Raw genomic sequence first — 24765 nt, 5'->3', positions numbered from 1 at the left:
CTTGAATCAGTGTGAAGTTGATTAGGTTTCAGCTAAGTCCAGTACGAAGTTCATTGGTAGTAGGCTAGTGTATGTAGCGGCTTAATACAGTGTGGTGTTCAAACTGGACTAGGTCCCGAGGGTTTTCTGCATTTGCGGTTTTCCTCATTAACAAAATTCTGGTGTTTGTGTTATTTCTGTTCCGCATTATATTTTGTTATATAATTGAAATATCACAGGTTATGCATTGAATCAACCAGTTGGGAAATCCAATATTTGGTTGTTGATTGAAATTGATTGATCCTTGAACATTGGTCTTTGGTACCGTTCAAGTTACTTCTCTAATATTCAATCGGGCTCGCAGATTTATACTTGCTGATTGCAGATTGAATATAGAGATAGAAATATAAACTCTTTGATATACTTTTCTCTACATTGAGTCTGACTGTCTACTTGATTCTCTAGAGAGTGTATTGGAGTAAGTCCTCTCATATTTCCAAACGAATTGTTGGGTGTGGTTGCTAGACCCCCCGCATTTTCAATTGGTATCAGAGCAGGCAAACATGTTAAAGACCTTATATGTCTGTGTTTGTAGCGATCTGATTATGGACGAGTCTATCTCTAATAACCAGATGTTCTTCAAAGCTTGGATTCACCTGAGAGAACTGTCACATCTATGTCAATATTTAAACATTCTCTTAATGTAAAAACTGTTGATGAGGAAGTCTCAGAGTATGTTAAGGTTTTGAATTCGTTGGAAAAGAAGAAGATGCCAACTTTTTATGTCACACCTCTTATAACTCCTCTCTGTCGAAAAAACAAGCAATTGAGAAGATGTTACGTAGGTGTTTATGTTTCGAATCGTTCTAACGAATCGATCCTCAAGGATTCTGAGGAAAACCTACGTGTAAAGTCACTTGAATGTGATAATCTTTATCAAAAGTACTTTTCGTTGGAATACAAACTTGCAGAATCTGGAGCAAGGATTAAACCTCAACAAGTTAGTTTTGATGACAGAGAAAGCGCTTTTCTAGCTCGATAAAAACGTCTTGAGGCTGATTTAGCTGCTGCTCTTGATAAAATCAAGATGTTGGAAGATGACTTTAAAAAGTTCAGTATTAGTTCAAGCAAGTTAACCACTATGCTAGGAGCAAGTAAAAATCATCGTGATACACGAGGATTGGGCTATAAGGGAATAGATGCTCCAAGTATTAGCAAAGGGGTAAACTTTGTCAAGGCTACTGATTCTTCTCAACAAAGGTCTCCACTGATGGAAAAAATGAAATACCTTCACCGGCAGTAAAGGTTCAAAAGAGCTAAGTATATCAACCTCCAAAGTCAGCACACACGGATCAAGGTAAGAACATTCCTTATGTTTGCCACTATTGCGGAAATAAAGATCATCTGGAAAGGAGATGTAGTTTCCGTATAAGGAATGAGAAACTTCATGATGTTCTCGTTTGGGAATCACAAGAAGTTTTGAAACCAAGATCATATGTTAAGACTAATCCCCTTAACGTTACAGGTTGTAACTGTCCAACCTTTAGGCAAAGGAATCAATGCTGTGATAAACCTAGATTTGCCTATAAACGTCATACGAATCCTTTTCACAATCGTAATGGTAATCAAAAGGACAAGATCCGATGCTCCCAATTGGAGAAAGACTAACTTGCAAAAGACTAGTCAATCCATTTATCTTCCGAGAATTCTAGAAGAGAGTAATGGAAGAAGGTTCCAGTTGTTCCTAAACGCACTGAGAAGTGGATACCAAAGACAGTCAATAATATTTGAGTGTGGAAAGGAATGATCTCCCATAAAATTCCATGACTATGGAGAAAGCGGTATCCATGATGTTGGAACTTAATAAGTTCTTTGGAAAAATGGATTTGGATGTGAAAGGTTCTAAAAGCGATCTCTTTCATGATAATCCAAAATTCACTTGTGGTGAGTAAGACATTTTTCACCTCAACACAACTTGAGTGTGTTGTAAGTGCATCCTCACCAAGGAAGGCCCTGCTATGTATACGGAGAGGGAAGCACGAGAATTGGGGCACACAGATTATGTTCGGTAAGGCTGTAGAATTCGATTGGATTCTTCTAAAAAGGTATGTCTATAAACTTGAGTAATATTCGTGTTTTTATTTTCTTAGATTACTTATAATGATCCATGTACCTTGGTTGTCGTTCATTTCTACCTAACTTAATCTGTGTTTAAGGTTCTTATATGTTTAAGTTTGAAAATAGTAGTTCGGGATGTTTGGACTTCATGGTACACATACCATGTATGCATACCATCTTTTAAAACAAAAATCCATGGATTTTAGTACGCATACTCGTTTGCGTACTGCTCCAGGTAACGAAAATTCGTTTGCAAACCCGTATGTATACTGGCCTGTAGAAATCGATATTCGGTAAACTCGTTTTGGCCGCAACTTCTTCGTCCGAACCCGGAATGACCTCATTATTTTTGTATTATCTTTCTCTTTGAATTCTCTTCAAAGTGGTGGTGATAATTATTGGATTTGGATGAGTTAAGATTGGTCATTGTCCCGACTCTTGTTTTTGAGTGTTTTGCTCCGTTTCGTCGCACTTGTTCCACTTCTCTTGGACTTGGGCACTTGGATTCTTGGAGTACTTCTCTTCTAAGCTCATTTGTATCTTTTGGAAGATGATTTTTGCAGTATTAATCTTTATGGTTTCATATATTTCAAATTTTTATGGGATATGTTGTTTACGTCCGTGAACTTTGACTGTCCCATACTTGTTCAAAAGTTATCTCTATTATATGTCTGTATAAAATTATTGATAAAAGATAGAATGAACTTTTGACAAAAAAAAAGTTAAGCCTATTATGTCTTTATGCAAATACTGATGGGAGATAGGATGGACTTTTGTTTACAAGGATTAAGTCTATTATATGTCATTGTGCAAATAATGATGAAAAATAGAATGAATCCTTGTTTATTCCGCAGTATTGGTCTATCTCCGATCCACATCTTGTGTATATATTGTGGTGCTCCGTAAGTTCTCTTATGTCGAGCATGGACAATTGAATTGATCATTTTTTTTTGTGTGGTTGATTCAATTGAGATTTTTGGATACAAATTCATGTTTTCATGTGATTTGGTTATATCCAAAGAAATCCTTCTTTTCTTGTAAAAGAAAGGTCGCCTTTGTTGTTCTTTCGGGAATGACATTTTATGGGGGAGAGTTATTTTTGAACTTGTGCTTTATTGCAAATCTTTGTGGGGAGTGCGGCTGTGGAATATTATAGGGGTTATCTTGTACCTTTATAAACTCCTTGATGAATGCATTTAGCTCCGGCTTTATGATTGCATCTAAATAAGTTGGTATGTTATTCTCTTTTGGTCATGAAGTATCTCTATGAAAATTTCACGAGGATCCCACTAGTTTCCGTACCTTTGCCAATTTATATTGACAAAAAGAGGGAGAATTAATTTGTAGTTTCATACTACAAATACATATGGTTTACGGATTATTATGTAAGGGGGAGTGGTTTTCATGTCGAGATGAAGTATTGACTAAGGGGGAGTGATACATATCACCATAATATTGTTGTCAAAGTTGTGATGCAATTGAACTTTGATGTTGTGTAATAATACTATGACACTGTATAACAATGATTGAGAGCACTTGTTTTCTTATCGCTACGGATCTTCAACAACTATGATGCTAAGTTGAACACGTTTAGAATCATGGAGTACTTGGAAGTGATGAAGATTTCGAGTCTTGTTGAAGATGCCAAGGAGATCAAGCATTTGGATGAGAAGCTACAAAGTTTTTATTTATTTTGTAATCCATATGTATTGATAGTTCTGTCACTAAAATTGAAAAAGGGGGAGATTGTTAGAGCACTGCTCGGTCGAAATCGCATGTGTTGCTATCTCAAGCATGTTTGTCAATGTTAGTGATCAAAAACATAAGTCTTGATTTCTAATCTATTTATAGATGTCTCGGACTAGGACAAAGATTGTGTAGCTGAGCATTAGACTTCACGACGTTCATCATTTGAAGACGAAGAACTACTAAGAGGAGCTTGTGGAACTTCATCAAAAAAAGGTATGTGGAGACTGAAACTCATCTATCACTTGGAAAAAGTATTTTTCTACTCTATATCCTATATTGAGACATAAGTCGTATTACGATATAGTTTTCTATTATACACATTTCATATTTTGAGCCGAGTTTAACTCGCTTACATATTTCTCGAAATATGTGCTGGCAAGCTTTCGCTTTGACAAAGTTTATCTTCTATTCTTGACGAAAGTCAGAATATGATCATGTGAAAATTGTCGAGTAAACATCTTACATGGTTTGCGTGATACAATCATTTGGTGTAGAGTTGGAATGTTTCGTAATGATTATTCCAATATCTTGAAAATTTCTTTGATGCTAATAGTGTGTGAAAATGGCTATTGTCATCCTCTAAGAAAGTTTCAATGATTGAAATAAAGAGTTTAGAATCAAGTAACCACGTTTGGATATAAACATAGTGTGTTCTCACATTTGTGCGTAAGTCCAAAACCGGGAACCAGAAGTATGCATACCAGTACGCGTACTGGCGGTTGTTGGATGTCTGGGAAAGTATGCGTACCCGTACACATACTGGCTGAAGTCTCACGTTCGTGAAATTTTGCTGGAGTTTGGAAGTGTGAATTGGTATGCGCACTTGTACGCGTACTGGCGTAACCAAACTCGGTCCGGCTACTTAAGTATGCATACCCGGTTTACGTACTTGAGTGGCTTACTTTCTAAATTCGGTTGTGTACATGAACTTAAACATTTATATAATAAGGAATGTAATCTTTGAAAACCGTGACTATAATGTTCATGAATTGATTCGAGTGAATCAAACCGATTTTGCTTTAATTGTGTTCTTGTATACTTCTATGAGAATATAGCAATTGAACGGCTCTTTAACTAGTTTCATTTGAGTCATTTGAACTAGTTATGGTTAAGATGAATAAGGTTGATATGAGAGTGATCATATGGATAACTTCGGTTAACTATTATTGAGTCAACATGGTGTACACGTTTGGGTACGTTACATAAACCTAAATGAGGGTACATTTCATTTGTGTGTAACATGCTAAGTTCGATCTAACAGTTCAAAGATATTAGCTTGGTTGAATAAGTTTTTTCATATAACGGTGATTATTGAATGCTTTGTTACCAAGGTAACTTGGATTGCAAACCCTGATTTGAAAACTATATAAGGGAGAACTCTAGCAACTGGGAAACCTAATCCCCACTCCTCCTGTGTGTTACTAGTTGCATCAACTAGAGTCGATTCTCCTTTAACCTTAGGTTTCTATCGAGATCCTGTAGGTTAACGACTTCAAAGACTTCATTGGTATTGTGAAGCTAGACCCAACTATTTTCGTTGTAGTTGCGTGTTCTGATCTTGCCTGATTCTATCGTTTGAGTACTATCTTCTCTAAGATTTTCTCTAGATTTATTTCTCCGATAGGCAAGATAAAAAGTAATCACAAACACCTTCGTCTCATCGTTTGTGATTCCACAATATCTAGTTTCGCCATTATATGATTTAGATTATTGTGAGGTGATTGATAATACTAGGATGTTCGTCGGGAATATAAGATTGGTTATCAATTGGTTCCTGTTCACCTTGATTTGTCAAAATGCATAACAAAAACTCTTGGGTATTTCTGTGGGAGACAGATTTATTCATTCTGTAGACTTTTCTGTGTGAGACAGATTTGTTTATCAAGTCTTCGACTTTGGGTCGTAGAAACTCTTAGTTGTGGGTGAGATCAACTAAGAGAATCAAGTGCGTAGTATCCTGCTGGGATCAGAGACGTATGGAGCGCAACTGTAAGGTGAATCAGTGTGAGATTGATTAGTGTTCAACTACAGTCCAGTCTGAAGTTCATTGATAGTAGGCTAATGTCTGTAGCGGCTTAATACAGTGTGGTGTCAAACTGGACTAGGTCCTGGGGTTTTTCTGCATTTGCGGTTTTCCTCGTTAACGAAATTCTGGTGTCTATGTTATTTCTTTTCCGTATTATATTTTGTTATATAATTGAAATATCATAGATTATGATTTGAATCAATCAATTGAGAAATTCAATCTTTTAGTTATTGATTGGAATTGATTGATCCTTGAACATTGGTCTTTGGTACCGTTCAAGTTACTTCTCTAATATTCAATCGGGCTCGCAGATTTATACTTCCTAATTGCAGATTGAATAGAGAGATAGAGATATAAACTTTTTGACATATTTTTCTCTAGATTGAGTCTGACTGTCTAGTTGATTCTCTAGAAAGTATATTAGAGTAAGTCCTCTCAGATTTCCAAACGAATTATTGGGTGTGGTTGTTAGACCCCCGCATTTTCACTGTGGATGGTAGTAGACTTTTTGCGATGGAAATACAAATTGTACTCTATAGGTCTAGAGAATGCTGCAAATACGAGTTTAACCATTTCATTTCTCTTGCGGATTATGGAAACTCAGGTCATGCCCAGGGTGATTCAATTCCTATGCGTAAGGCTGTTAACTAGATTTTGGAGTAACATGTTCTGTGAAGCGGTGGTCCATAATCAAATTGTTGCACGTTGGATTTCCAAGCTCAATTGTGTGCCGGTGGGACGACTTAATCAACTTGAAATTATGGATGGGTCTGCACCAATATCGTATCCCAAGAAATTTTCTGCTTCCACTTTCCTTATATTGCCCACAAGTGCCGTGAAGATGTACACTGAAGTGTTTGAGCTGCTAATGGTTAATTTTAGGTATACTGCCAAGTGTTTTTATTAGGAAATAATATATGAGAGTCTATATTTAGGAGAGATGCACATTAAGTTGTGAGAGTTATATTAGGAAAGTGTCTATGTTTAGAGTTTGATCTTAGTTAGGAAAGTACCATGTTAAGGATCGAGCAAGAGAGAGGAGAGCATAAACGCGCGGAAGCAATAGACTACATTGATAATAATTCGGTCTCACAACTTTCATGGCTCAACAGCCTATTTATATTGTTCACAAACTTGACGACCACTCAAGGTACTTTCCTAACTAAGATCAAACTCTAAACATAGACACTTTCCTAATATAACTCTCACAACTTAATGTGCATCTCTCCTAAATATAGACTCTCATATATTATTTCCTAATAGTTTTACTGCTGGTTATTTTTGTGCACGAGAACTGTTTAATAAATTAGCGGGGAGTCTGGTATGGAGTTTAAGTAAAAGTGCAGATTTCTTACTTCTGGGGCATTCAAATGGATTACATGCTGGTATTCAGATCCTCCGTGTAATTTTAATGAAGACTAATATTAACTCGGGAGAGAAAATAGATGTATCGAAGATTCTTGTCCGGAGCTTAGTTGGCAACATTGGATCAGTTTTCTTCTTTTTCGATTATAATAGGCGAATTTTCTTGCTTCCAAGAACATACTTCTATGTTGATGCTCATACTTCCAGGAAGCTGCTTAAAATTCTTAAGAGTAAGGTTCTCCTTGCATTATCCGTGGCCTAATTATGAGTTCTGCATTCCGGAAAAGTGTACCCAGGCATTTCTGAACCCTGTCATAGGTGTTTGTTCTCTGCTACCTGCACTATGCCGTACATGATTTATATGGTTGTAATCGATTATTAAGTCGATCTTATCAACCAATGAGATGTTTATTCAAACTAGTGTTTTAAGGAAGAGTGCTGGACACTCGGGCCTTACTCACCGTGCTATACACTCGAAATGTGTTGGAAATGGTTCACTTCTTGAGTTGGAAATCGTTCTCGACAGGTCTATGGATTACAGTCTAATGGTGGGTTATTATGAATTTTACATTAGTTGTGTGTCTCACGAAAACATTCTGGTACTATGGCAAAGTGCCCTGTAAAGTTGAAGTTTACAAGCAAATCATTCTCAGGTGTCACCCGAGTTGGAACTCGAGCACTATGGTGGGGGTTGCTGTGATGGACGTATCTAGCTGAACTGTTCTAAGCACAACCACCTAAATGAGATAATGGAATTTCGAATTGCATTACAGTTGTGGGTCTCCTCGAGATGGACATTTGAAACACATTCTGTTACTAACCTCGACTGTGTACTGACGAGAATTCTTGTCCATACTTGGATTTTTAATGGGAGGGTCCCAAGTTCATTCCACACTGAAGTTTTCAAGTACCTAAAGGTTAACTCTTGATTTACTGCCATGTGTGTTGTTCCTTGTCAATTTTTTGAAGCTACCAAGGGGGTCGGACAGATACATCATCCCATGGTAAACAAGGTCAAGACTATCAATACAAGTGGTACTTCTATGGATGCCCACTCTACAGGATGTTATGAAGACAATGGACCGGTTTACTTTGGAGAAATGCTAATGGTTTATTTTGAGAGAATACTTATCACTGTGCGACTCACATGTAGTCTACCAGGAGGGCAGTGGCATATGGGCTTGGTATAGGAACCTTTTGGGCCTCATATGGGTTTTAATTGACAATTGAGCGTATTGGGCTTCTCTTGTGTCCAGGGGTGTGGGGAAACTACTATCTATATCGTCTACCAGGCATTGTCTCTCCAATTTTAGTGCTTCACTTAATCTCATCCTTGAGGACAAGGATGATTTGTAGAGGTCGGTAGTTTTCATGACCCTATGGGGGGCATCCAGGGTGGTTAAAGGTGGCTTTAGTAGTCTTAGAGTGTCGCGTGGGGAGGTTCGTGTTATGCACGATGATAGTGTGTCGTCCAGCTTATATAGGGGTTGTTGTATGCCTTTGAGAATTAGCAAATGAATAATGTAAACCTTTATTATCTTTCCCAAATTCTTCTGCAACTTCTGGTCTAACAATATTTTCTTATTATCCCTCTAATTCGTCTAATTCTTCTCCTAATCCTCTAATTTTCTCTATCTATCCTAAAACCTCTATCCTTAGAAATCCAAGTTTTTGCTGACAATCCAATTTGTAGTGAGTTCACTACATGATCGTACTTTGTTCTATCGTATTGAGTACTATCTTCTCTAATATTTGCTAGAGATTTAATCTCCGACAGGTAAGATAAAAAGTAATCACAAAGCTCTTCGTCTCATTCTTTGTGATTCCACGATATCTTGTTCCGCTACCATACGGTTAAGTTATTGTGAGGTGATTGATATTACTAGGCTGTTCTTCGGGAATATAAGTCCGGTGTATCAATTGGTTCCTGTTCACCTTGATTTATCAAAAGACGGAACAAAAATTCGTAGACATTTCTGTGGGAGAGAGATCTATCTATTCAATAGACGTTTCTGTGTGAGACATATTTGTTTATCAAGTCTTCAACTTTGGATCGTAGCAACTCTTAGTTGTGGGTGAGATCGGCTAAAGGAATTAAGTGCGTAGAGTCCTGCTGGGATTCAGAGGCGTAAGGAACGCGACTATACCTTAATCAGTGTGAGATTGGTTAGGGCACAACTACATTCCAGTCCGAAGTTAACTTGTAGTAGGCTAGAGTCGGTAGCAGCTTAATAAAGTGTTGTGTTGAACTCTGGACTAGGTCCCGGGATTTTTCTACATTTGCGGTTTCCTCATTAACAAAACTTCTGGTGTCAGTGTTATTTCTTTTCCGCATTATATTTTCTATATAATTGAAATATCACAGGTTGTGCGTACTTCAATCAGTTGGTTGGTCTTTCGTACCATCCAAGTTATTTCTCATGTTAATCTGGCTCACAGATTTCTATCTGTTCGATTGCAGATTGATTTGAGAAATTGAGATATAACTCTTGGATATATTTTCCTTGATTGGGTCTAACTTTCTAATTGATTCTCTTGGAATTATATTGGATTTAGTCCATACAGATTGCCTAAACGAAATATTGGGTGTGGTTGTTAGACCCATGCCTTTTTAATTGGTTTCAGAGCAGGCAAACACGTTTAAGACCTCATAAATCCGTGTTTGCAGCAATCTGAATCTATGAACATAAATGTTATCTCTATAAACGTACCACCAGTCTTCGATGACTCGAATTACTTATGGTGGAAAATTCCTATGTGCGCCTTTCTTCAAGCACGTGATTTTCAATCATGTGTTCGTGTAGCTAATGGCTATGATCCTCCGGTTGTTACAGAAGGAGATGTAACTGTTCCAAAGCATATTAGTGCATATGATCCTACCGAGATTATTGTCGCAAAGCAAAATTCCGACGGATTAAAAGCTATCATCCATGTCATTACCCCAGATCTTCAACACCATGTGACTACGTGCACTAAGTCTAAAAATGATTGGTGTGATACCCTGCATTTTGATTTACCCATTTTGTATATGTTTTGGATCGAGTATCAACCGTATTCCAAAAAAATGTTTTTTTTTTTTTTTTTGATTAAGACTAAATGGGAGGAATTTAATCTTATTACTTACTGGTTATGTTTCTGCATACTATTAGGCTAGCTATACATTTTCCCACTTTTGATGGCTGATGCGCGACACCGGCACAGAGTAGTTCCATAGTGCCTGAGTGTGTAGCTAATACTAGGAATTTTAAGGGTCTTTTTCCACCATGTTACTCTTCTTAGTATAGGCTGGGTGCAAATAAACTTAGGAATTTTATTTAGAAAACAAATAAAATTAGAAATGAGAGAAGGAAAGGTCTCCATGTTAGAACTAGGAAGAAAATGGAAGGGTTAGTAACGTATGGATTATATATGTATGACAAATTGGGATTGAATTGAGGATAGGAGAACAATTCTAAAGGAGGAAGACAACTGGGTTTAAGCTATTTTGTAGGTAGGTTTACTACTCAACTTCTTTGAGATTTTTCTTAATTATATGATTTATTTCTTCCAAATTAAGATGTGAATTCCCTGATTTGATTTCTTTGGTGTTTATTTTTGAATTGCTCTATCCGAACTGAATTAATGGTTTGTTATCATGGATTACGAAATGGAGATGTTTGGTTTTGTGAAGGAAGTGCCTGATTGAAATGATTTTTTAGTTTTGTGAAATAAAAATAGGGTTTCAAATGATTGTTTTCAATGTTCCCTTTAAGAACTGAAAGTGCTTGTGAAAATGCTTGTGAGCCAATTCCTTTATCTTGAGTTTGTAGATTCCTTTGTGAACTTAAACCTTGTATTTGTCAATTTATAGTAATGGATGCCTTGCTTATTTTATGCCTGGGATTGTTGATTTCAACCGTAAAAGTTTGCTGATTTTGGTAAATAGAAATGAACTCCATATGCATAGAGGTTTCGTGTCAACAAATGCCTTTCTTGTCTATGTGTTTTGGTAAACAAAGTCAGTTGAGTTCCTTTTATGAATGAATTACATTGGATGTGAATGCAAATGAGATTGATTAATAAAAATGACTGAGTTCATGTCTTCCGTTAGTTGGAACATAGTTCCATCTTATGCCGGGTAATGATCCCCCATATAGTGAAATGGGTAATGATCCCCATGGAAACGTAGCTTCCCGACCATCGATGGAGGCTGTCGGTGCCGATAAACGATAGGTGGGTATACGAACCAAGGTTTTCGCGCCATGGACTCAATGTGTCGAAATCTAAATGAATTGATTTGTCGAAAAATTCTTTGGTATTGCGAATTTTATTTGTTGAATACACCGTTGACTATTAAATTTCTATTGTCGTTTCTTTACATTTAATCCCTTATACTTTTCTGAGATTTCTTCCGCATCTCTTTGAAAATGGGAACGTAAGCCTATTGAGCCGTTATCTCACCCCAATTGACGTTTTGCAGATTTTATCGAAGGGCGGAACAAGTAAAGAGTTGTTAGTTTAAGCGTTTTTTACTTCTTGCTTTCATTTCTATGTATTTTGTTGTTCTCACTTGAGAGGCTTGAATGTTGGAGACTTAGAACATAATTTACTGTCTTAAAGATTAAATTACTAGTAGTTGAAAGGCTTTGTTGAATAAAGATTGTATTCTGAAAGTTAGAATCAAAACAAATGTTGAAATTTTTTGGCAGGGAATTAAGCCATATTTTCTTTTGAAAAATGTTCATCTATATCTTTTCTAAATTTTTTTTTAAAGGGTTTGGTGTTTCGATTTTTCGTTTAGGAGATTTTGTCCTTGAGATAGAACACTATAAATCTGAAATATGTAGGTAGGCAGTTCTGCGACCTACTTTGCCTACATTTTTGACCGACCATTTGAACTCGGAATCTAGATTTTTAAAGTGATTATGAAAGGTAATTCTTTCTATTTTCTAAATTGGGGTCGAGATCTGAATTTCAACTTCTAACGAAGTCTGTGGAGTCTCGCCAATTCAGGCTGTTAGATAGGCCAGTTTGCTACATTTATGTCCATTTCTTTTGTTGTGTGCTTTTGGAAATCATTCCGTTTTGTTTTCTTTTGTTAAGCCATCAATCATGAAGAAAAAAGATAAATCTCATTCCTCTACAACTTTAAAGAGAAAAAGGAAGAATATGAAGAAACCAAGGGCTATCCCCTCTAATCTTCAGAAGTTTTCTGGTGTTCTTGAAGAGTTGAAGGAAACGAGGAAGGTGATTCAGCAAATAAAGGCTATTTTTTTGAGAACTCTTGAAATTTAGAAGGCACTGGTTCGACATCAGTCAAGAAGGTTTGTTGGAATTGACTCCTTTCTTCATGAACCTTATGTTCTAATGGTTGTTGACGACAAGGAGTTAGGGGACGAAGAAGAACTTTTCAGAGGTCTTAATGTTTAGGAAACTTCTTATGAGAATTTATTCTTGTGTTTTAAGAGGATAACTATAGTTTGGAATAGCATATATTGTTATTACACATAGCTATTTCCAACGATTTTCATCTTGCAATGATTTTAGATTTATTTATTTAAATTCTAAGTTATTTGGAAGATAATTTTTCAGTATTAATCTTTATTGGTTTCATATATTGCAAATCATGTTATGGGATATGTGTGTTTACGAACTATGATTGTCCCATATATGTCACAATTTAAGTCTATTATGTCATTATGCAAGTATTGATGGAAAATAGAATGAACTTTTGATGTCAAAGATTAAGTCTATGGTATCATTATGCAAATATTGATCAAAAATAGAATGAATCTTTTAATATTCCGAAGTATTGATCTTTCCCTGATCCACTTCAATGTGAAAGTACTGTATGGCTCCGTAAGTTTTCTATGTTGAGCTTTTACGATTAAATTAATCATTAAGGTTCCTTTGTGGTTAATTTAATTGAGTTTTCAGGATACAAATTCATGTTTTATGTGATTTGTTAATGTCAAAATAAATTCTTCTTTTCTTGTAAAATCAAGGTCGCTCTTGTTGTTCTTTCGGGAATGACATTTTATGGGGGAGAGTTCTTAAATGAACTTGTGCTTACTTGCCAAAATATTTGTGGGGAGTGCTGCTGTGGAATATTGTAAGAGTTATCTTGTATCTTTATAAACTCTGATGATGAATACACTAAGTTTCGACTATGTGAAATCATCGAAACAAAGTTGATATGTTCCTTTTTAGTCATGAAGTATCTCTCTGAGAATTTCATTGTGATCCCGCTAGTTTTCGTACCTTTGCCAATTTATATTGACGAAAAGGAGGAGAATTATTTTGTAGTTCACACTACATATACATATGGTTTACGGATCATTATGTAAGGGGGAGTGGTTTTCATTGTGATATGAAGTATTGACTAAGGGGGAGTGATACATATTACCATAGTATTATTGTCTAAGTTGTGATACAATTGAACTTTGATGTTGTGTAATAATGCTATGACATTGTATAACAATGCATCTTATTTTTATATATTGTCATAGCTATGGATCTTCAACAACTATGATGCTGAGTTGAACACGTTCAGAATCACTGGAGTACTTGGAAGTGACGAATATTTCGAGTAATGTTGAAGAACCAAGGAAATCAAGCATTTGGATGAGAAGCTACAAAGTTTATTTATTTTGTATTAATAGTTTTGTCACTAAAATTGACAAAGGGAGAGATTGTTAGAGCACCGCTCGGTCGACCTCACAAGCGTTGCTATCTCAAGCTTGTTTGTCAAGTTTAGTTGTCAATACTATAAGCCTTGATTTCTAGTCTACTTATAGCTATATCACGGATTAGAATAGAATGTGTAGTTGAGCTTTAAAATTCACGACATTCATCGATTGAAGATGAAGAACTACTAAGGGGAGCTTGTGGAACTTCATCAACAAAAGGTATGTGGAGACTTGAACTCATTTATCACTCAGAAGTCTATTTCTATTTTATCTCCTATTGAGACAAAAGTCGTATAGCTATACAGATTTTACATCATACACATTTGATATTTTGAGCTGAGTTTAACTCGCTTACATATTTCTCGAAATATGTGTTGGTAAGATTTCCCTTTAACCAAGTTCATATTTTATTCTTGAAGAAAGTCAAAAGATGATCATGTAAAAATCGCCTGGTAACATCTTATATGCTCTGTGTGAGACAGTCATTTGATGTAGATTCGGAATGTTTCGTATTGATCATTTGATCACTTGAAAATTGCTTTGAAGCTAATAGTTTGTGTGAGACAGCTATTCTCGTCTTCTAATAATGTTTCAATGATTGAAATGGGAGTTTAGAACAATTAGCCATTGATTAGATATAACACAGTATGCGTACTTTTATTCTAACTGTTGCAAGAGTACTCCAAGTCCGGGAATCTAGTATGCATATCCGTATGCGTACTGATTCAACAGTAGAAGTCCAGGAACTATAGTATGCATACCCGTATGCATACTGATTTCAACTGAGTTCGGTCATGATAAGCGTATCCGTTTGCATACTGGCAAACAAGACAAAGTCCGGGAACTTAGGTATGTGTACCCGTTTGCATATTTGAGTGGGTTAAGTTCTAAAATCGGTTAAGTATGTTTACATACTCATGAACAAATACATTTATATAATAAGGAAGGTGATCTTTGCAAATCGTGGATATAATGTTCATGAATTGATTCGAATGAATCAAAACCGATTTTGCTTCAATTGTGTCTTGTATACTTCTATGAGAATATAAATAATTGAAAAACTCTATAATTAGTTTCATTTGAGTCATTTGAACTAGTTGTGATTAAGATGAACAAGGTTGATATGAAAGTGTTCATATGGCTAACTTCGTTTAACTATTGTTGAACCAACTAAGTGTACACGTTTAGGTACGGTTACCCATATCTAAATGAAGGTACATTTCGTTTGTGTGTAAGAATCTAAGACCATCCAACTGTTGAAAGAGATTGGCTTGAATCTTAAGTCAGGTTTTATCTAATGGTGAATATTTAATGCTTTGTTACCAATGTAACATTGATTGCAAATCCTGATTTGAAGACTATATAAGGGAGAACTCTAGCAACTGGGAAACCTAATCCCCACCCATCATGTGTGATACTAGTTGCGACTAGAGTCAATTCTCCTTTAACTTAAGTTTTCCAAAAACCATTATAGGTTAACGAATTAAAGACTTCATTGGATTCTGAAGCCAGACCCAACAATTTTATACGTAGTTGCGTGTTCTGATCTTACTTTGTTCGATCGTATTGAGTAATATCTTCTCTAAGATTTGCTAGAGATTTAATCTCCGATAGGTAAGATAAAAAGTAATCACAAAGCTCTTCGTCTCATTCTTTGTGATTCCACAATATCTTATTCCGCTACCATACGGTTAAGTTATGTGAAGTGATTGATATTAATAGGTTGTTCTTCGGGAATATAAGTCTGGTGTATCAATTGGTTCCTGTTCACCTTGATTTATCAAAAGACGGAACAAAAACTCGTATTTATTTCTGTGGGAGACAGATTTTTATCTATTCAATAGACTTTTCTGTGTGAGACAGATTTGTTTATCAAGTCTTCGACTTTGGGTCGTAGAAACTCTTAGTTGTGGGTGAGATCAGCTAATGGATCCAAGTGCGTAGAGTCCTGCTGGGATTCAGGGGCGTAAGGAACGCGATTGTACCTTAATCAGTGTGACATTGATTAGGTGTAACAGCCCTACTTTCCATATAACCCCGACCGATGATTAAATAGAAAATATGCCATTAATTTCCTTCAACAAGGTACATAACCCACAGAAAACTAGGAATACAGTTCCATTACAATTGAATATGTAGAAGGGAATTTTATTTCTAAACGAAAAACAACGATGTCAAATAAAAATGGTGTACTTGACTTCAATAATATAATCCACCTTAAATAGGAACTAGCAAAGGAAAAATAAATAAACAAATAATGAAGTCTACCCAAAAGCAATATCCCCACTGCCTCACAACTACATAACGGAAAAAAATAAAAATAAAAGAAGAAGTGTAGATGTCCACCCTCAGTTAGATATCTTTTAAATATCCCCCGATATTGGAATCAATCAAACTCCTTCTCGGTTCCTAACAACACCTGAAAAATAATCAACAGGAGTTAAACTCCAAGCAAGTTCACTTGATCGCCGAATCACAGAGACATATAAAAATGGTAAATATATCGTAAGCCAGAAAGTCACTATAAAAATTTACATAAATTACAATATAAGAAGTCACTTCTTAAAGAACCTATAGCCTTCCCCTTTAGAAATCTTTACAGTGCAACACTAAAGAACTCATACAGTGCAATACTAAAGAACTCATTTCTAGTAAAGTCCTATACGACAATGCGATAACGGAACCTATCCGTAATCACATTAACTACGTCCGGGTCACATCCACAACGTCTAACAAACATAAAGTACCTCGTCCGTGACATATCCGCAACGACTAACTCACATATTATACCGGTATATATATGGTTGTGCTCTTAGCACATATATAGTTGTACAGGGAACGCATTCACTCTGAATCCCTCTTATCCTTAGGAATGAGGTTTAACTTGCTGCCTTCAATGGCCTATCCAAAACCACCCATAACTGGTCTCACAACACGGTTACAATCATCACATGCGAACCCATTACTGCTCAATAATAACAAAACTTGTGACCAAGTGAAAAGCTGAAAAAATACTTACATCCTTCCATACAAAGTCTCCTAGCTAGCAATGGAATGTAGTGCTCCTCCTTGCAGTAAGGCTTATCCTAGATACTACCAGTTACGCTAAAAAAAATATCTTAACTAGCTCATTGTTCCGAAGCTGCTAAACTAATATTACTTCTCCATCTCTAAGAACAGGTAATATTTCTCTAACCTCATTAAAGTTCATTTAAACCCCACTAATATACTAGGGCTTTACTAGTGCCCACTAATTAGGCATTTGGTGTAAATATCAAGATACGTAGGGATTCAGTATTTAGCTGATGATAATCACACAAGAACACCGTCCTATACCCACTACCACTAACACCTTTAACACTAACACCATGAGCAGGGCATCGTCCTAGAAAACAAACAATTCACCACTGGCATTGACTATACAACTAGCTTAATTGAAATATTATAACCAAGTTTAATGGATAAGCATCAGATGAATCACAAGGGTTCCACATCAATATTAATATATCGGTCTAATCACTGATCAGAGACTAAATACTATATCAATTTTAGTTTCTAGATCTCATGCCGCTATAATTTTTACCGTGTCATACATACAGTAGCTACGTGAATCACTCCTTGAACAACCATGACATCTAAAGCAAAAAATGATTAGAACAATTAAGAGAGCAGGGAAAAGAAACTCAAGCATGATGCAGAGTTTACGAGATATTTGGTTGTCACTTTTACATCTATCCGGGACTAAGAGATCCAGAAAACTTGCCTTCACTGATCCTTCCCTATATTAAATAAAAAGAAAGAACCATCTCATAAATAGCTAAAACTTGATTACAAATTTTGGAAAAAGAAACAATCAGTTGAACATTTACCTCTACCAAATCACTATTCCGTTCGTTTTACCCAAAATCTATCTATCCCGTATGCTAAGTGCGGCGGCTAGTTTCTTAGGATTTTAATTCTTTAATACTTCATTCAACTTTCCAAACGATCAAGAAGTGGGAGGAAGAAGAGGTCAAAGACCTAAATTCCAAAATCACTTAGGATAATGCTAAGTGCAATACTGGATTCACTAAGGGCTTCTTTTGCATCTAAAACTAATTATATACATTGATAAAAAAAATTCTAGTATTACATTCTACCCTACTAGAAGAGGATTCCATTCCCGAAATCAAACTTACCTCGTTAGTGAAAAGATGCGGATGAGAACAACGAACAACATCTTCACATTTCCAAAAAGCCTCTCGCTCGTCTTGTGGATTCCATTTCACCTTGACAAATGGAATTTCCCGGGATAGTAGTTTCTTAACTTGTCATTCTAAAATACGAATACCCTTATCTTCATATGTCGCATCCGGTTTCACAACCACCTTACTAAGGTCTGCTTGTTGAGCTCGCTCTTCATCTCTTAAGTGTCTACGTAGCATAGAAACATGAAACACGTTGTGCATTCCAGACAACTGTGATGGTAACTCCAAATGGTATGCTACGTTTCCAATCTTTTTATTTATAGGGAATGGTCCTATAAACCTGGGAGATAATTTCCCTTTCTTCCCAAACCTCATCACTCCCTTCATATGAGACACTTTAAGTAACACTTCATCTCCAACTTCAAGAGGTAATGGTCGACGCTTCCAATCTGCATAACTTTTCTGTCTACTCTGGGATTTACGAAGGCAATCCTTAACCACTAGGATTTTCTCCGTAGTTAGTTGAACCAAATCAGGTCCCAAAAATCTCTTTTCACCTACTTCTACCCAGCACACCGGTGAACGACAAGGTCTTCCATAAAGAGCTTCAAAAGGAGCCATACCAATACTTGACTGATAACTATTATTGTAAGCAAATTCTTCCCATGGTAAATAATCGTCCCAATTCCCTTGGAAATCTAGCACACACGCTCGGAGCATATCCTCCAATATTTGATTAACTCTCTCTGTCTGACCATCAGTCTGAGGATGAAATGAAGTACTAAAATCCAAATCTGAACCCAAAGCTTGCTGAAAGCTTCTCCAAAATTTAGAAGTGAATTGAGCACCCCTATCAGAAACAATCGAGACTGGCGTTCCATGTAATACCACAATCTTCTCTACATAGAGCTTGCATAATCTATCCATGTTGTAAGTAGTATGCATTGGTAAGAAGTGTGCCGACTTAGTCAACCGATCCATTATTACCGAAATAGAGTCATGTCCTCTATTTGATCTCGGTAGTCCAACTATAAAATCCATGGAAATATTTTCCCATTTCCATTCTGGTACTGGGAGTGGTTGTAATTCTCCAGTTGGCTTTTGGTGCTCAATCTTAACTTACTGACATGTTCGGCATTTAGAAACATATTCTGCAATATCTCACTTCATACTTTTCCACCAAAACTGTCTACGCAAATCCTTATACATTTTTGTAGCTCCAGGATGGATAGTGTAGCGACTACGGTGAGCTTCATCTAATACCTCACGTCTCAACTGGGCATCCACGGGTACACATAACCGACCTCGAAGTCGAACCCCACCATCCATCGCTACATTAAAATCTTCACTTAAGTCTCCGTCTCCAAGTAATTTTGCACAACATTCATCCTTGGATTGAGCCTGAATAATACGGCTAATAAGTACCGGTTGTACCCCAACATTACCCAAAAAGGCCTGAGAAGTGGAAGAATTCTTAATGATTAATTCAAACTCAAAAACTGTCTCCAACATCTTCCACTCTTGAACCATCATAGAAGCTAACAAACCCCTTGGTTTTCGACTCAAGGCATCAGCTACGAAATTCGCCTTACCAGGGTGATATTGTAAGTCGAAAGTGTAATCATTAATGAGCTTCATCCATCGACGTTGTCTCATATTCAAATCTTTCTGAGAAAACAGATACTTGAGACTCTTATGATCAGTGAAAAGCTCAAATCTCTCGCCATACAAGTAATGACGCCATAACTTCAAAGCAAAAACTACTGCTGCCAACTCCAGGTCATGGGTAGGATAATTCTTCTCATGAGCATGAAATTTCCTAGATGTATAAGCAATAACCTTACCTTCCTGCATCAAAACACATCCCAATCCTAGAAGTGAGGCATTTGTGTAAACCACTAGCTCATTTCCTTCTTCAGGTAAGGTCAAAACTGGTGCCGAGGTAAGCTTAGTCTTAAGCTCCTGGAAAGCGTCTTCACACTTAGAATCTCAAACAAACGATACTCCCTTCTTAGTTATCTTAGTAAGTGGTCCTGAAATTCGAGAGAAATCCTTAATGAAACGACGGTAATATCCAGCTAAACCAAGAAAATTTCGAATCTCTGAAACCGTTGTAGGTTGTTTCCAACTCAACACTGCCTCAATCTTGGAAGGGTCTACAGAAACTCTGGATTCAGATATCACATGCCCCAAAAACTTAACTGATTGTTGCCAAAATTCACATTTCGAGAACTTTTTAAACAATTGATGCTCTCTCAAAGCCTGCAACACTAAGCGTAAGTGTTCCACGTGTTGTTCCCGAGTCTTAGAATTCACAAGAATATCATCGATAAAAAAAATAACAAACTGATCAAGAAAATCTCTAAATACTCGATTCATCAAGTCCATGAAAACCGTTGGTGCATTCTTAAGCCCAAAAGGCATCACCAAAAACTCATAAGAACCATAACGAGTCAGGAATGCAGTCTTAGAAATATCTTGCTCTCTAACAAGAAGTTGATGATATCCAGATCGCAAATCGATCTTCGAAAACCATATAGCCCCTTTCAACTTGTCAAATAGATCATTAATCCTAGGCAAAGGATACTTGTTCCTTATCGTAACCTTGTTTAGTTCACAGAATCAACACACAATCGTAACGAACCATCTTTCTTTTTCACAAACAAAACAGGAGCACCCCATGGTGAAGAACTACGACGAATAAATCCTTTACTCAAAAGTTGTTCAATCTGAGACTTCAACTCCTGCATTTCCTTTGGAGTCATTCTGTAAGGAGCATGGGCAATTGGTGTCGTACCTGGTTGAAGTTCGATGCGGAACTCCACTTGCCTATTTGAAGGTAATCCAGGAACCTCTCGGAACAAATCCGCATAATCAGACACAATTAGTATACTCGCAATCTGTAGAGACTCGTTATCTACTACTTCACCCTCAATATGGCTAAGGAAAGCTTCTACAAACAGACTTCGAGATGTAGTTTGCACCACTACCTTAGATTGACCCGGCTTTGCAAAAGTGATTGTCTTATCAGCACAATCCAATTGCACAAAATTAGAAGATAACCAGTCCATCCCTAGTATTACATCGTAAGGAACCATCTCCAACACATAATGATCCGCCAAGTGCTCAACATCACCAATCATAATAGGACAAGCATCGACCTTGTTACTCAACTCTACCATACTACTAGTAGGGGTGGAAACACATAACGGAATATTACACACTTTCATAGAAATATTTACCATGCGAACTAACTTAGCAGAAATAAAAGAATGAGTAGCTCCGGTATCAAATAAAATACTAACATGCTCTCCTAAAATAAAGAAAGTACCTCCCAAGGTAGCATTCTCCATCACAGAAGGTTGCACAGCAAAGAGTTGACCCTGGCCACGAGGCTTCACATTAAAGTTTGCAACCCTAGTGTTTGGTTGCTCACGTCTATCTGCTGTCTGAACTTTCTCTTTGGTATATTCTGATGCCTTGTGCCCCCTTTCACGACAATTATAGTAAAATCCATAGAAGTTAATTGGTTTGGCAGTAAGAGCCTCGCCCTCAGCTGGCACTACTGCCCCTTCATTACCACCGTTCTTCTGACCACGGTTCCCTTGATTCCAATACCCCTTCCTTTTCTTCCCTGGCTGATCACCCTTTTGAGTGACATTCTGGCTTTGCTGGTTCTTACCACCTCCATGTTGACCTGGAGAAACCTTTGATGCACGGTCAACCTTATTGTCCTTCTTCAAGTATTCCTCATCCCTCTTATGAGCTAAGAAATCTTGCTCAAGCTCTCTGGCACATTCAATATCCCTAACATATGTGTCAATCATATGATTTGCAACAATATGCCTCCGATACACAGCATTCAGACCATAAAAAAACCTACATCTATTTTTCTCTTCAGTATCCACCAAGTGAGGTACAAACATCGACAATCTCGAGTATTCAATCTCGTACTCTGTAACAGATAAAGTACCCTGCTTAAATGAAAGAAACTCTCTATCCTTAGCATTTCGAATACTCTGAGGAAAATACTTGTCATCAAACATACGAATGTAGTCTGTCCATGTCATGGTGGCATGATCCAATCCACGTGAAGCTGAAGTCCACCAAGTATGAGCATCTCCAGTGAGCTCAAAGATAGCTAATCTATGATTGAAGACTTCTGTGCAAGAAGGTCCCATGGACCTAAAAATCTTGACCATCTCATCCTTCCATTCATGGGATATCATTGGGTTATCAGACTATCCAGAAAACTCTTTCGGGTTCAACTTCTTGAACTGAAATTGAACCTTTCTATACCTATCTTCCTCAGTTTCAGCAGGCGGTCCTTGGTTCTGATGATTGTTGACTTGTAAATAGCTAAAACTTTATTACAAATCTTGGAAAAAGAAACAATCAGTTGAACATTTACCTCTACCAAATCACTATTCCGTTCGTTTTACCCAAAATCTATCGATCTCGTATGCTAAGTGTGGTGGCTAGTTTCTTAGGATTTTAATTCTTTAATACTTCATTCAACTTTCCAAACGATAAGGAAGTGGGAGGAAGAAGAGGTCAAAGACCTAAATTCCAAAATCACATAGGATAATACTAAGTACAATACTGGATTCACTAAGGGCCTCTTTTGCATCTAAATCTAATTATATATACGTTGATAAAAAAAAATTCTAGTATTACATTAGGGCTCAACTACATTCCAGTCCGAAGTTAACTTGTAGTAGGCTAGAATCTGTAGCGTCTTAATACAGTGTGATATTCAAATTTGGACTTGGTCCCAGGGTTTTTCTGCATTTGCGGTTTCCTCGTTAACAAAACTTCTGGTGTCTGTGTTATTTCTTTTCCGCATTATATTTTCTATATAATTGAAATATCATAGGTTGTGCGTTGTTCAATCAATTGGTAAATCCAATATTTGGTTGTTCATTGAAATTGATTGCCGCTTGGATATTGGTCTTTGGTGCCATCCAAGTTATTTCTCATATTAATCCGGCTCACAGATTTGTATCTGTTCGATTGCAGATTGATTTGAGAAATTGAGATATAACTCTTGGATATATTTTCCTTGATTGATTCTGACTGTCTAGTTGATTCTCTTGGAGTTATATTGGAGTTAGTCCATACAGGTTGCCTAAACGAAATATTGGGTGTATTTGTTAGACCCCCTCTTTTTCACTTTAATTGTAAACAACCTTTATTTCAAAGACTATATAAAGATAAGCTCTAGCAGCTGGTAAACTTAATCCGACACTTTCGGGTGTCCTAGTTGCAAACTAGAGTCGATTCTCTCTTAACCTAGGTTTCCAGTTCTTCTGAAAACCAATACTAGGTTTAACGACTGTTGATGGTGGATTTTCGAAAAGGTCTAAAATCGTAAAATCTTGATACTGCATGTTTCTGGCCCGACTTCAGTAATGCATGTAACGATTCATATTTTATGATCCGTGAACCATTTCACGATCTCTGACTGAGCGAGCATTCCTCTCAGAGCTATGATGAACATGTTTCTCGAAAAGCCTCTCAGTTGAGCTTTCGATGCTTCACACATTTCATCATCACCTCTACTTAGAATAAAAATGATTAGGCAGCTCTTTGACATATTTCATGCTAGTATAGAGCCTAACGCCTTCAGGACGTCACGCTGCTCATTGTTCCCTGACTACGTAAAGGGACCGTGTATAGCATCTCTTAATGATTGGGAGGTTCCTAGACATATTTCATATTAGAGAGCTTAACGCCTTCAGGACGTCACGCTGCTCATCATTCCCTGACTATACACCCCCCTCCGAACGAATGTGATGCTTTAATTATCTCATATCTAGATTCTGCAAATAGGTTAATTCTAGCGTGTCATTCATCAACTGAATTCCTAGAAAATAATCTATCCCATCTCATTACTCTGTTCCATGGCTGATCCTCAGCTGGATTCCATGGATTAGTAATACATACTCAACTTATTTTATTACTCCATTTCATGAATCATTCTTAGATGAATTTCATGAATTAGTAATAAATACTCAAGTAATTCTTATTCCTCGATTTCATGAATCATTCTCAGCTGAATTTCATGAATTAGTAATAAATATACACTGATCGGGAATCTGGGACACCACCGAGTAAGCCCCGAGAAAATGGTGCGAGTGTACTTAGTAAATAATGCACAAACGAGCACCCGAACACACGATCGAGCATTCGAAAATATGGACAAACGAGAAAACCTGTCAAAAATGGGGAAGAAAATAATATCAAAAAAATAAAAAATGGTCATGCCGCCACGTCCGGTCCCGCACCTCTTTAAATTATTTTATATTATTTTTTTTTATTTTTCCCTCATCTCATGAAGACTCATTCATTTGAGCAAAGTCCCCCGTTTGAGCAAAATTCTTAGTTTCTTCTTACTTTCTATCAAACGATGAAAAAATAGTAAAAAATAGGGAAAGGTGTCGCGGGACCGAGCCACCTAGCCGGACGGTCATGCCCTAGACGTGGCCGGTACCACACCTTGCAATTGGTTATTTTCTCATATTATTATTTCCTTCATCTCATGAAACTCTATCGTTTGAGCGAAAACCCTAGTTTTTCAATATTTTCTCAGCTCAAACCATGAAAAAGCCAAAAAGTCAAATGGTCACATGATCCTCTAGGCTTCTCACGTCAAAAAAAATAAATATTATTA

General features: G+C 36.8%; 1 long non-coding RNA gene across 1 annotated transcript; it reads right to left on the bottom strand.

Annotated features, from left to right (window-relative positions):
• Positions 1-16039: 16039 nt before the first annotated feature.
• LOC113301171 lies at positions 16040-17868 on the bottom strand. Its single transcript, XR_003336059.1, has 3 exons — positions 17775-17868; positions 17489-17684; positions 16040-16324 (listed from the first exon to the last, which is right to left on the bottom strand). It is a non-coding gene; the product is annotated as an uncharacterized LOC113301171 (long non-coding RNA).
• Between the last annotated feature and the right edge of the window lie 6897 nt (positions 17869-24765).

This window comes from Papaver somniferum, chromosome 8, assembly GCF_003573695.1.
Source record: "Papaver somniferum cultivar HN1 chromosome 8, ASM357369v1, whole genome shotgun sequence".
Classification (NCBI taxonomy): Eukaryota; Viridiplantae; Streptophyta; class Magnoliopsida; order Ranunculales; family Papaveraceae; genus Papaver; species Papaver somniferum.
This window is presented reverse-complemented; position numbering and strand designations above follow the sequence as displayed.